This window comes from Humulus lupulus, chromosome 7 (assembly GCF_963169125.1).
Source record: "Humulus lupulus chromosome 7, drHumLupu1.1, whole genome shotgun sequence".
Classification (NCBI taxonomy): domain Eukaryota; kingdom Viridiplantae; phylum Streptophyta; class Magnoliopsida; order Rosales; family Cannabaceae; genus Humulus; species Humulus lupulus.
In genome coordinates, this window is record NC_084799.1 from 144,813,390 (window position 1) to 144,826,028 (window position 12,639).

Here is a 12,639-nt window from a genome sequence, read left to right on the forward strand (position 1 = left end):
TCTAGTAAACTCGACTGGATGGACAAGTTAGCCAGTTGACCCCTAACTAGTTCTATTCCGACATTATCGACTCTTGCTGAAGTGACTTTTCTATTCTGGATAATGCTGCTAGATTTCCGTAACTCTTTCGGCTTAACGCATCTGCAACTACATTCTCTTTTCCAAGGTAGTATAGTATTTCACAGTCATAATCCTTTACTAGTTCTAACCACCTGTGCTGCCTCATGTTGAACTCCTTCTGCGTGAAGAAATATTTTAAAATCTTGTGGTCCATATAAATTTCACACCTTTCTCCATAAAGATAGTGGCGCCAGATTTTCAATGCAAAGACCACCGCTGCCAACTCCATATCATGTGTTGGATAGTGTTGCTCATATTCCTCCAGCTTCCTTGAGGCGTAGGCTATTACTTTGTCATTTTGCATCATCACCTAGCCTAACCCTTGCTTCGACGCATCACAATATACTACAAACTTGTCGTTGGGTGTCGTTACACAAAGTACTGGTGCTGAGCATAGTTTATCTTTGAGAAACTGGAATCTCTCTTGAAATTTATCCGTCCAGTTGAACTTTTGTTGTTTCTGGGTCAGTTTGGTAAGCGGAGTGGCTATCTTAGAAAGCCTTCTACAAATCTCTGATAATAGCCTGCTAGCTCGAGAAAACTTGTAACCTCTAACGCATTCTTAGGTCTTGGCCAATCCTTCACAGCCTCTACTTTAGTTGGGTCTACTGCGACTCCATCCTTGGATACTATATGGCTGACGAACACCACTTGCGATAGCCAAAATTCGCATTTCTTGAACTTGGCATAAAGTTGATGCTCCTTTAGTCGCAGCATGGTCAATCTTAGATGTTCCTCGTGATCGACTTTGTCCTTGGAGTACACCAAAATATCATCATGAACACTACGATGAATTTGTCCAAGTAATCCTTGAAGATCTGATTCATTAAGTCCATAAATGCGACTGGAGCGTTGGTAAGACCAAAAGACATAACTAGGAACTCGTAATGTCCGTATCGAGTCCTAAAAGTTTTATTTGGTATATCCTCTTCCCTTACATTAAGCTGGTGATAACCGGGCCGTAGATCAATCTTTGAAGATATAGTCGCTCCTCAGAGTTGATCAAATAAGTCGTCGATCCGGGGTAGCAGGTACTCGTTCTTAATTGTCACCTTGTTCAGCTCGCGGTAATCAATACACATCTGCATGCTTCCATCCTTCTCCTTAACAAATAGAACTGGTGCTCCCCATGGCAAATGGCTCGGTCTGATGAAACCCATGTCTAAGAGCTCTTGTAACTACATTTTCAATTCTTTGAATTTGGTTGGTGTCATCCAGTATGGTGACTTTGAGATAGGCTCGGTTCTTGGTACTAGTTTGTTTATGAAGTCAATTTCCCAAGTAGGCAGTAACCCTGGTAAGTTGTCAAGAAATATCTCTGGAAATTCCTTTATAATGCGGACGTCTCCAATCTTTAATGGTATTTCTTATGCCACATCTATGATGCTTGCTATTTCTCTATCATCCTCTGAACTTTGAGAGATAAGATAAGTGGTGTCCGTAGCACTGAAACCTTTCCCAAAAAACATTGATTCTGACCGTCAGGAGTTTTGAACGTCTCTTGCTTATGTCTACAGTCGATGGTTGCGCCATGCCTTACTAGCCAATCCATGCCCAGTATTACATCAAAGTCCTTGATCTCTAGCTCTATCAGGTCTCCTTCTAGTTTTGTGCCCTCAAATTTGATCGGTACTCCTCGTACTATTCATGATGATAGAACTACTTCGCCTGAGGGCAGTTCCATAACAAACCTAGTTCTAAATCTTTCACAAGGTTTGTCTAATTTCTCTATCATTCCTAACGAGATATACGAGTGTGTTGCTCCTGAATCAAATAATACTGAACATATATTTTCGAGGATAGGAAGCTGACTTGTGACCACCTTCACTAGCTTCGGCTTCCCCCTGCGTCAAGGCAAAGACTCTGGCTGGAACAATCTTGTTGTCCTTCTTTTCTTTTGTTTTGAGCTGCGAACATTCCTTTTTCCAATGACCTACCTGGCAACAATTAAAAAAACCCTTGGTGTTTGCACAACACTCTCCAGGATGTCTTTTTTGGGATTTGGAGCACTAAGGGTATTCCTCATAACCCAACCTATTATTATCGTTATTAGTCTGTGCTCTTTCGTCACCATCGGCTTGCTTATTATTAGGATGCTTTCTTTTCTTCCCATTATTGTTGTGTTGTTGGTTGTTGTTTCTATCATTCTGAGTCTGATTCTGCTGCCTGGGTTCAGACTTGCTTGCCTCCTCCTTACTAACATTTGCTTGGAGCCTTTCCTCCTCTATAGTCGTTTCCAGGACATCAGTGTAAGAAGTGGTTCCAGGATTTGCAAGCTTGACTCCCAACTCAATCTTGGGTCTGAGTCCCCTGGTGAACTTAGTGACCCTCAAGAAATTGGTTGGGACCAACTCTGGTGCGAACTTGGCTAGACGATCGAATTATCGAGCGTACTCGACTACTGTCAAATTGCCCTGCTTCAGACTTGCGAACTCTTCCACCCTGGTAGCGATGACTGCTGAGTTGTAATACTTTTTGTGAAACAGCTCCACAAATCTAGCCCAAGTCATGGTGGCAACATTATGAGTCTAATGTACCAAATTCTATCATCCTTTTTCAGTAGAGAGGAAATGAAGGATATGCAATCCGCATTTCTGAGGTTCATGTGTGCTAAAATAGGCTCTACATTCCTGAGCCATTCTTCCGCCTCGAAGGGGTCGGCTCTCCCTTCAAAGTTTGGAGCGTGTTGCTTACAGAAACGCTCATAGATTGGCTCTATGTACTGAGCTAGATAAGGCACATGGTTTGCCACCAACCATCCCCCATACAGATATCCTATGTTCTGCCCTTGTTGGGGTGCTTGAGCCTCTAGCTGAGGTTGAGGCTGAGTCTGAGTTTGCGGCTGAGGCTGCAGCTGTAGCTGAGGCTGCGGCTGAGGCTGTTGTCATTGTTGCTGCAATAGTTATTCTACTTGTTTACGTAGCCGAATAATTTCAGCGATGTTTTCCATTGGAGGTGGTGCATTTCTATTTGCAGCAGCAGTAGTAGCACGTGTTCCCCTTCTTCAGACTAGAGGGGCTTCGTTAGTCTCATTGGCAGTGTTGGGGCCATTGCCATTCGTGCATACGGACCTTCATCGCGAAATCTTCAACAAAGTTCTAACATTTGAGGAAACACATTAGAACTTACCCTAATAGGTTTTAAGGCAAAACTTAGTCTAAGCAAACATAACTCGGACCTATCAGTTATGATTTCTTATGAAAAATTATGTAAGTCATCTTTATAAATTAGGGTGTGTTTCTATACTTAGAACAATAAGCCATCTTTATTATTTTCTAAGTCTATTTCTAACCACCCTATATGACTTAATTCTCAGGCTCGAAACTCATCGTTGTTCCAAAGTTAAACCATATTGAAGGAGGGTTGGGATCAGAAAAATCGTTCCCACTACTATGGCCCCCTAAACTCTCAATACGGAACCCGGTCCATTGATTTGTATCCACCCTCATCGAACTCCGTCATTATTTATTGAATTTATTCTAAATTTATTATGATTGTAAAAAAAAAATCAAACTCATACATGCCATTCAAAAATAACAACTTTATTCATTTGGAAAAAGATTTTCACTTATTACAATCATAAATTCAAAATAAATAAAGAAACTATACTAATAATAATCTAGGGTAAATTTTCTAAAAATCAGGATTTTCTACATCTGACCCTTCATCTAACCTATCATCATTTATTTCCTCATAATCATCATTACTATGAGCCTCGAAACTACCTCGGGGAATATTCATTAAGATATTATGCTTTTGTTCATTAGTGTATTGAAATTCAAACTTAGAGGTAAACCTAAGTATAAGAAAATAATATCTCATGGCTACCGGTAAATCATCTTCACTATCCATAGTCTCCTATAATTCTTCTAATTTTGAAACTATAGTAGGAAAATCCTTAAAATGCCTAATTACTAGGACATATTGTTCCATAGCTCTCATCATGACTTGCCTATCGATTTGAAGGTGAACTATCTCCTTGTGAAATATGATCAATATATGAATGATTCTTTCAAGCACTCATATTGTATCCCTTGGCTCTCTAACCCTTTTCAATGCCTTAATGGCTCGGATATCATGATAGGTCAAAGCTCCATTCATTTTTTCTCAAAATATAATGACTAAAACGTTAGCTATTAACATAAAAATAATATTCATAACATAAACACTTACATTGGCGGTTAGATCCGGAGCTTTTGCATGTGAATCAAGGAGAATTTCATGCATATGAACCGTGGGCTCTGATACCAACTGTAATGCCTCAACTAACTCTAAGACCTCAGACCATAAACACTACTAAGAAAAACTACTATTTTGGAATACTTGCATAAAATAATAAAACTTTATTATAAAAATCCAAAATACGGGATCCCATTGTTATTACATAAAAAGAAAAAAACCTTTAATTAATTGTTCAAATACTAGATGTTGAAAAATAAATACATAAATTAGAAAGACTCAAAATATAAACCTCATCCTCGATCTTTTCCAGCAGTCCATCAATTCCGTCCTCTCCCAATGCACATACCAAAGCTGCCATGAAACCATCCCGCCTTCCAAGCTTATTTTCCTGCACCTTCTAAAATAAAAAGGAATGAGCCTAATGCCCAGCAAGGAAAATCTACTAAAACATATCATAAATCATAAGACTAAAAACATATATCATAAAACATATGACGTAAAAACGTAAATCATAAAAACACAGGACTACAATATTAATGGCCATTAACTCATTACCGTAATATGTGATAGAAACCATCTAGGTCCTCTTGCTACTATTTGAGTTAGGTTTAAACACAATATAGTATATGACAAACCATCTAGGTCGTCTTGCTACTAATTGAGGTAGGTTAAATCATAACTATAATATATGATAGTGATAAAAATCTTGGGGTTTGCTTATTTGCTATCTAAGCAACTATATTTCCCAAGAAACTACAACATAAACATATACATATATACATCTAACATATAAACATAACATAGCATATAAATAAATTATAACACATAAAATCTAACCTATTTTCCTTACCAACAATCAGGGTATTGGAGACAAGAGCGGGATTGAAAACTCCTAAAACCAAACAATAAGATCCATAAGTTTTCAAAAGAAATGACAATGAAAAGAAGATATAAACCATCAAGATAGAAACTTACCGAAAGCCTTAAGTTTCAAAAAACTCAAACACCTAGCCAAAAGCCATAATAACTAGTTAGGATTTCTCAAGAAAAATGAAAGAATAAGAAGAACTATAATGAACTAAACCTGAGGATAAAGAATACCTTGGATAGATTAGAACTTCAACGTAATATCAAAATATAACTCTATCTTACTTCCCAAGTGTTTGTAAAGTTTAGATGGAAAAGCTTTTAACCCCAAAACCGTAGTGTTTCTCTCTAGATTGAACTTACTAGCTTGGAGGCTTTGAAGAACTCTTGAATGATGAATGAAATGGCTGAGTGAAAGGTCCTATTTATATATTTCAAGGAGTGAAACTAACCCCTTTTTAAAATGAATAAATAAATGAATAATAATTGAATAAATTTGAAATTTCTGTTCAACAGATGCCCAGATGTCGGTAGAAAACGTTCAAGAGCAAGTCCTAGTTGTTGAGGGCAATTTCCACAAAGTTTCAAAAATATCATAAAGGGTCGATATATTGCCCCCCCCCCCCCCCCTCCCCATAAGCGATATATTGCCCTACCCCTATCTCTCGAGCCTTCGTGGTTTCATTTGTGCGAAGTCGACGTGTTGTCCGTATCAACCTTAGGTGATATATCGACCCTTAAAACTGCGATATATCGGCATACGCTGATATTTTAAACACGTTTTTGCACACTTTCAGCACACTTGAAGTTTTTTAAAACAACTTTGATTGAATAAAACGTGATCCTAACAGCTACTGGAAGGTTCTAGACCTTCTAGATCTATCCTTTATTAATTTATTCATCTAAAATGCTTAAATCCTTAATAAACATGCATGTGACAAGTGTCACGTTCTTAATCATTCTTTCTAAACCTTAGGTTATAATAAATATCATTTCTAAGACCAGCTATATTAATCAAACCTTATGTTAAAATTAATATTTCTAAACTATAGGTTAAACTTATAAAATCCATAACTATTTCTACGACTTTCCAACTAAATCCCAACTTGAACCAATAATTACAAAAACTAAAATACTGCAGCACAAGCTACTACTACTACTATCTAGCTAAGTAAAATTCTGAGATGCTACATAAACAAGCCTAAACTATTTGTCAGCTTCAGAGTATTTTGATCAATATACAAACTTCTTTCAGAAATATTATTTTCTCTTATAATATGGTATCAGACGAATATCACTAAAGCCCATCTTCAAAATCAACCTTATAACCGAAATCAAACCTCAATCTCCTTTGTCATGACACGCACAAGAGGAAATCAATAGAGGTCTTATGCATCGCCTCTTCTCTCATTCGTTTCGCCGCCACTTCCGACAGCTCCACCAGTTGCATCCACGGCTCTGTCGACTAGCCAAGTTATTAGACTTAGTGAATAAAGCCCAAAACAAAATGCCTCTATGGGCTTTCTTGAAAAACAAAACAGAATGTAAAAGAAGAATAATTGATAAAATTGTGTCTCTACAACTTAATGGACTAAGGGTTATATATATGAAAAATAGCTAGGTCCAAAGGTTGTGTAAACAAGTGACCACCTGTAACTAATATAACAAACTCTTCTAAAATCAGAGACTACAAGAATAGTGACAACAACCAAAGGAAACATAATTTTGTTACTCCCCCTCGAGATGGGGAAAATATTGTATACAATCCCATATTGGAAACCAATTGTTGAACTGAGTAGAAGGTATTTCCTTGGTGAAGATGTCAACTAATTGGTTGTGTATAGAGACATGAAGAGGTTTCACAGTTCCTTGAGTAGTTTTTTCCCGAACTAGATGACAATATGTCTCTGTGTGTTTGGTTCTTTTGTGGAAAACAGGATTGGAAGAAATGTGTAATGTTGCTTGGCTGTCACAATATAGAAGTGCTAGTTTTATTTGAGGAAAGCCAAGTTCTTTGAGTAGTGAAATCAGCAAAGTTACCTTAGTTGTAGCATTGGCCTTGGACTTGTATTCTACTTCAGCAGAAGATAAGGATATGGTATGTTCTTTCTTTGATTTCCAATACACCAAAAATTGTTGAAGAAGACACAGAACCCAGAAATAGAGCGTCTTGTGTCAGAACAAGCAGCCCAGTCAGCATCACAAAAGACTTTGAGTGAATGATCTGTGCACCAATTGATGGCAGTGGAGGAGATGGTGTTGGTTGGATAAAACTAGACACGACCTGGTGTTGACTTGATGCATTGTAACACTTTGATGGTAGCTTGATGGTGTGGCTTCTGTGGAGAACATACGAACTGACTTAAGTGATTTATGAAAAAAGAGAGGGAATGCCGTGTAATTGTGAGATAGATGAGACGACCTATGAGACGTCTATAAGCTTTTGGGTCATCTAGAAGGTCTCCTTCATCATCTGATAGTTTGATATTGGCGTCCATAGGTGAGGAGGTTCGTTTGCAGCTAAGATTTCCACTATCTTTGAGAAGTTGAAGGGCATAACCTCATTGACAAAGAAAAAAACTTGTTTGACTCCTAGCAATTTCAAGACCAAGAAAAAAATTCAGATCACCAAGGTCTTTTAAATTAAAGCAAGCAGACAAGTATAGAGTGAGATTTTTAATTGTAGTTGTGGAGTTGCTAACAATCATAACATCATCAACATATATTGAAAGAGCCAAGAAAATATTATTATCATTTTAAACAAACAAGGAATAGTCATTATAGGTGTGTTGAAAACCATAAGCAAGTAAACAATTAGTAAATTTAGTGTTCCATTGCCTAGAGGCTTGTTTGAGCCCATAAAAACTTTTATTAAGTTTACAAACTAGTTTATGAAGTTTTTTTTTGCTCCCCCTTAATGGTATATCCTTGAGGAAGAGTCATATAAATATCTTCATTAAGGTCTCCATTCAAAAAGGCATTAATTATACATAATTGGTGTATATGCCAACCATAGTGGGTAGCAATAGATAACAAGATTTTGACAATGAACATTTTTGTAACGGGAGCAAAGGTGTCAAAATAATCAACACCTTCGTGTTGGGTATACCCTTTGGCTATTAGTTTAGCTTTATATCTTTCAACTAGGTAATTTGGTTTTCTTTTAATATTGTAAATCCATTTGCAACCTATGGGTTTGTGATCAATTGATAGATCAACCATAGTCCAAGTGTAGTTACTTTCTAAGGCATTAAGCTCCTCTTTCATGGTGTCTATGTTGGGGTTTTATGCCCTAATTAAAACCCAAATTCTTTGTAATCTCATTTTATTATCAATAAAAGAATAGAAATAATTTTTTGACTTGGTCAATCACTTTGCTCACATGTTTTATTTTCATGATTATTTGTTTAATATAAACTTCTATTAAATCCCGAGCATATAGCTAATCTTATTTATAGTGACGTAATCACAGTGGAATATAAATATGATTATATGTTCAAAAATAAGTTAGTCCTAAGATTAGTCAGTGCACCGGATTTACACTGACTTGCCAATCTACGATATGATCTACTTACACATTACAGTGTTATGTTCTTTCCAGAACATTAGCAAAGAAGATAAGATCGGATGTATTTGTTACATCGGACAGGACCGATATTGACAGTTGATAAGATAAGTAAACATACTGTTATTATCTATTCTAGTCATATCATATAGTTGACCATAGGTCAATTCAATCTCAATTCTGAGTGGTTAGTATTCTAACTGATTGTATTATTTGAGTTCTTTGACTTGTTCGTTACCAGCTTACCCTACGGACTAGCCCATACTTACATCTTGGGAACTCGGTAGTATAATTGAGTGGGAGTGTTAATCATAGATATGAACATCTATAGCTTCTGATGAAGAAGTGAAACGATGGTTTCCTTTTAGTTTGGTTCAAGGTGTTAAATGATAGAGATCTCATTTCAGTAATTAAATTAGTTTACTGAAATATCATTTACAAGGAACTAAGTGTTTTAAGGATAAAATACAATGAGGGGTAAAACGGTATTTTAGTCCTATCTCATTGTAGACCGTCTATAGAGGATTGAGTGACAATTATGGTTGTAACAATGGATAATTAATAGCGTATCTATATTTGTTATAGAGCGTTCTATGAATTCAAGAGTGCAATTCCAAGTCTATAGTGGAGTCACGAGGAATTAATAAGTTAGTAAATTTATTTGTTAGATTTATGATAACTTATTGGAGCTTGATTTCATAGGCCCATGGTCTCCATTGTACCTTGGATAAAATCATCTAGATAGTCTCAATTAATTGATTTAATTATCAATTAGAATTATCAAAGTTGACCAGGTCAATTTTGGATAGTTTCACAGAGTTGTGTAATTTTGAGAAGAAAAGATAAATTATGGCAGATTTATTAATTAAGATAAATTGGTATCTAAATTAATAAATAATTTTAAATCAAGGTTCAAATTATAAATAATTAATTTGATAAAGGATTTAAATAATTATTTAATTAATTAAATCAATAGAAAATAATACAGGCCTTGATTTTAAGTCCAATGGGCTTATAATCAAATGGGAAATTTCACGGGCCTATAGCCCATGATAATTTCGACCTAGGGCTTTAAAATGGCTGTTATTTTATTGATTTTTTAATTAAATTAAATGGCCTAATTGAGTCTATAAAAGGAGTGCTTAGAGAGAAGATTTTAGAGACGACAGACAAGTCAGATTTTCTGATAGTTTTATATTCTCTCTAAACACAAGTCCTTTTCTAAGCCACTTTGTTATTTTCTCTTCTTCTCTCTATATCTATCTCATGTGTTGAGAATTTCCCACACTAGTCTAGGTGGTTCTAAGGATACATTGGAAGATCGTGAAGAAAATAGAAGATCGGTTCAGTTTCTTGATAATACTCTGTGACAGAAAGGATACAAGAGTTAGAGAAACTGAAGGAATGACTCTTAATTCCGCTGCGTATACTGTAAGTATTATATTATTTGTTTCTCTTTGAATTCAGTTTTAGAAACATGTTTTAGGCTATCTTGTATTAATATGTTTAATATTAGATATACATGAAAATAAATAAAGATCTTGTATAAACTTTTTCCAACAGTCTAACCATTCTAATGACTGACTGGAAGATTTATAACAAGTAGGTTCATTTATGGAACTAACATTACAAATGGCTTGGTAATAAGGAAAAGACAGTCTCGAATAATTAAGACAAGCATATAAAGGATACTGGGCACTAATGGAACAAGATTTATCCATGGAAGCATTTATTTAAGAATAAGTAAAATGATTGCAGTACTAATTTTGCAAAAAAAAAAAAGAAAAGAAGGTGGTCTAGAAGTTCTACCTATTCGAGTAGTGACTACTGTGAAATTATTGTCAGTTGTTGTGGGATCTAGCTGTTGTTGGAAGTCTCTTACCGCCTTTGCATGATAAGCCATATGCACAGACAATGGTAAATAGGAGTTAGCAAATAAATATTTTATATGTTTAGTAGAGGTATTGTTAAGAAAGGGAAAATCCTTTTCATAAAAAACAACATTGGGAGATATAAATATTTTATTTGTTGCTAAATCCATGAGTATATAAGCTTTCATACCTTTTGGGTGACCTTAAAACAGGGAGGCAGTAGCTCTTGGAAAGAGTTTATTCCTTGACCTTAGCAAGGTAGAAGAAAGCACAAGAATCCAAAGCATTTTAAATTATCATAAACAGGGGGTTTAGAATGTAATACCTCATATGGAGTGAGTTTTGTAAAGGCTTTGAAGGAAGCTAATTTATTAAATGTGTTGTTGTAAGTACAGCATCACCCCCAATATATTAATGAAAAACCTGATTGAAATATTCAAGCTCGAGCAACATTAAGTAAATGCTGGTATTTTCATTCAACTACCGCATTTTGCCCAGAACAGTCAACACAAGACAAATAATGAAGAGTGCCTTGGGATTTTAAAAAAATTGTCAAATGTTAATTCTTTTGCATGATCATATCTGACCCCTTTTTATTTTATGACCAAATTGTGTGTGAACCATGGAAAAAAATTGAGGAATTATAACAACAACATCATATTTCATTTTTAATAAAAAAGAGTCAAGTATAACAAGAATGATCATCCACAATCGTCAAGAAATATCTATATCCTTCTCTAGTTTCATGCATAAAAGGTCCTCATATATCAATATGTATAAGATGAAAATTCAAAGCAAAGAAGCAACTATTAGAAGGAAAATTAAGTTTTCATTATTTAGCTAAATGGAAAATATTACAAGGAGTATCTTGTTTAGGTAAACCAAAAAAAGAGAGTAAAGAATTTTTATTAGTAGAACACATATAAAGAGGGGTGTCCAAGTCTTGAATGTCATATGTCAGTAGAGAAAGATGCAATCCTAGGCACGTCCATGACATAAAAATTGTTATATTATTTCATATAATATAATGTTAGATTAAATAATGTGACAAAATATGATTTGTCACACAAATGTGATTTGTCACACCTTGTAACATATTATTGAGAGTCACAAAATTAGACACATGTGTGTGCCCAAATGTGACATATTTTTTAGTTACAAAATCAATTACAAATTTGTAACTCCCAGATATTACCCAATAATGTGTATATTATATGTTACACATTTGAGATTGGATTTCACAAAGCCATGATGGAATATGGCTGTTGGAGACATGTTTTTAACTCCCAATGGGTGTTTGGAGGTTACAAAATCATGTGGGAAAGGATTTGGGATGTTTTGGAACGTTTTGGAAAAATGATGTGTGCTGAAAATGGCATGTGGCAGCGGCCACTGACTTTCCCTAGCCGCTGCCTGGGCGACAGAGGCCAGTGGCCGCGGCCACTAATAATCCTAGTCGCGGCCAGTGAGGTTGACAACCAACTTGGTTTTTCAGTTTTTTCCAAATTGAACAGTTCTAACATCCCAAATCTCCATTTTAATTCCATAAACATCCAATTAAACATTGGTAACAGCCATGGGGGTTGGTGGAATTTGAAATTCAAATGGTATCTGAAACTCTATAAATAGGAGACTAATGCTCACTTGTAAGACACACCATTTTCCATCCACAAAGCATTTGGTTGGAAAATACACCATAGAGGCTTGATAATCCCAGAGAGCTATTTCCTAGAGAGAACCCTTAGTGCTTAGAGAATAGGGGGAAATAAGCTTTTGGACAAAGGTTTTGAACCTTGTTCAAGTTGGTGATCCCCACTACTCTACACTTTGGTTGTGTGAGAGTTTTTTTTTTTTTTCATTGATCTTTTCATTCTATTGTTCTTCTTTTATTATTATTGTATTGAGTTTGCAATCCTCTTCTTCTATTTCTATTTACATATTTATTGGTATCCTTTGTTTTAGAATTTTAGTTCTTATAATCTTTTTCTTCTACATCTTTCTATTTACTTGTATTTTGAGCAATTGAGTTGTAAT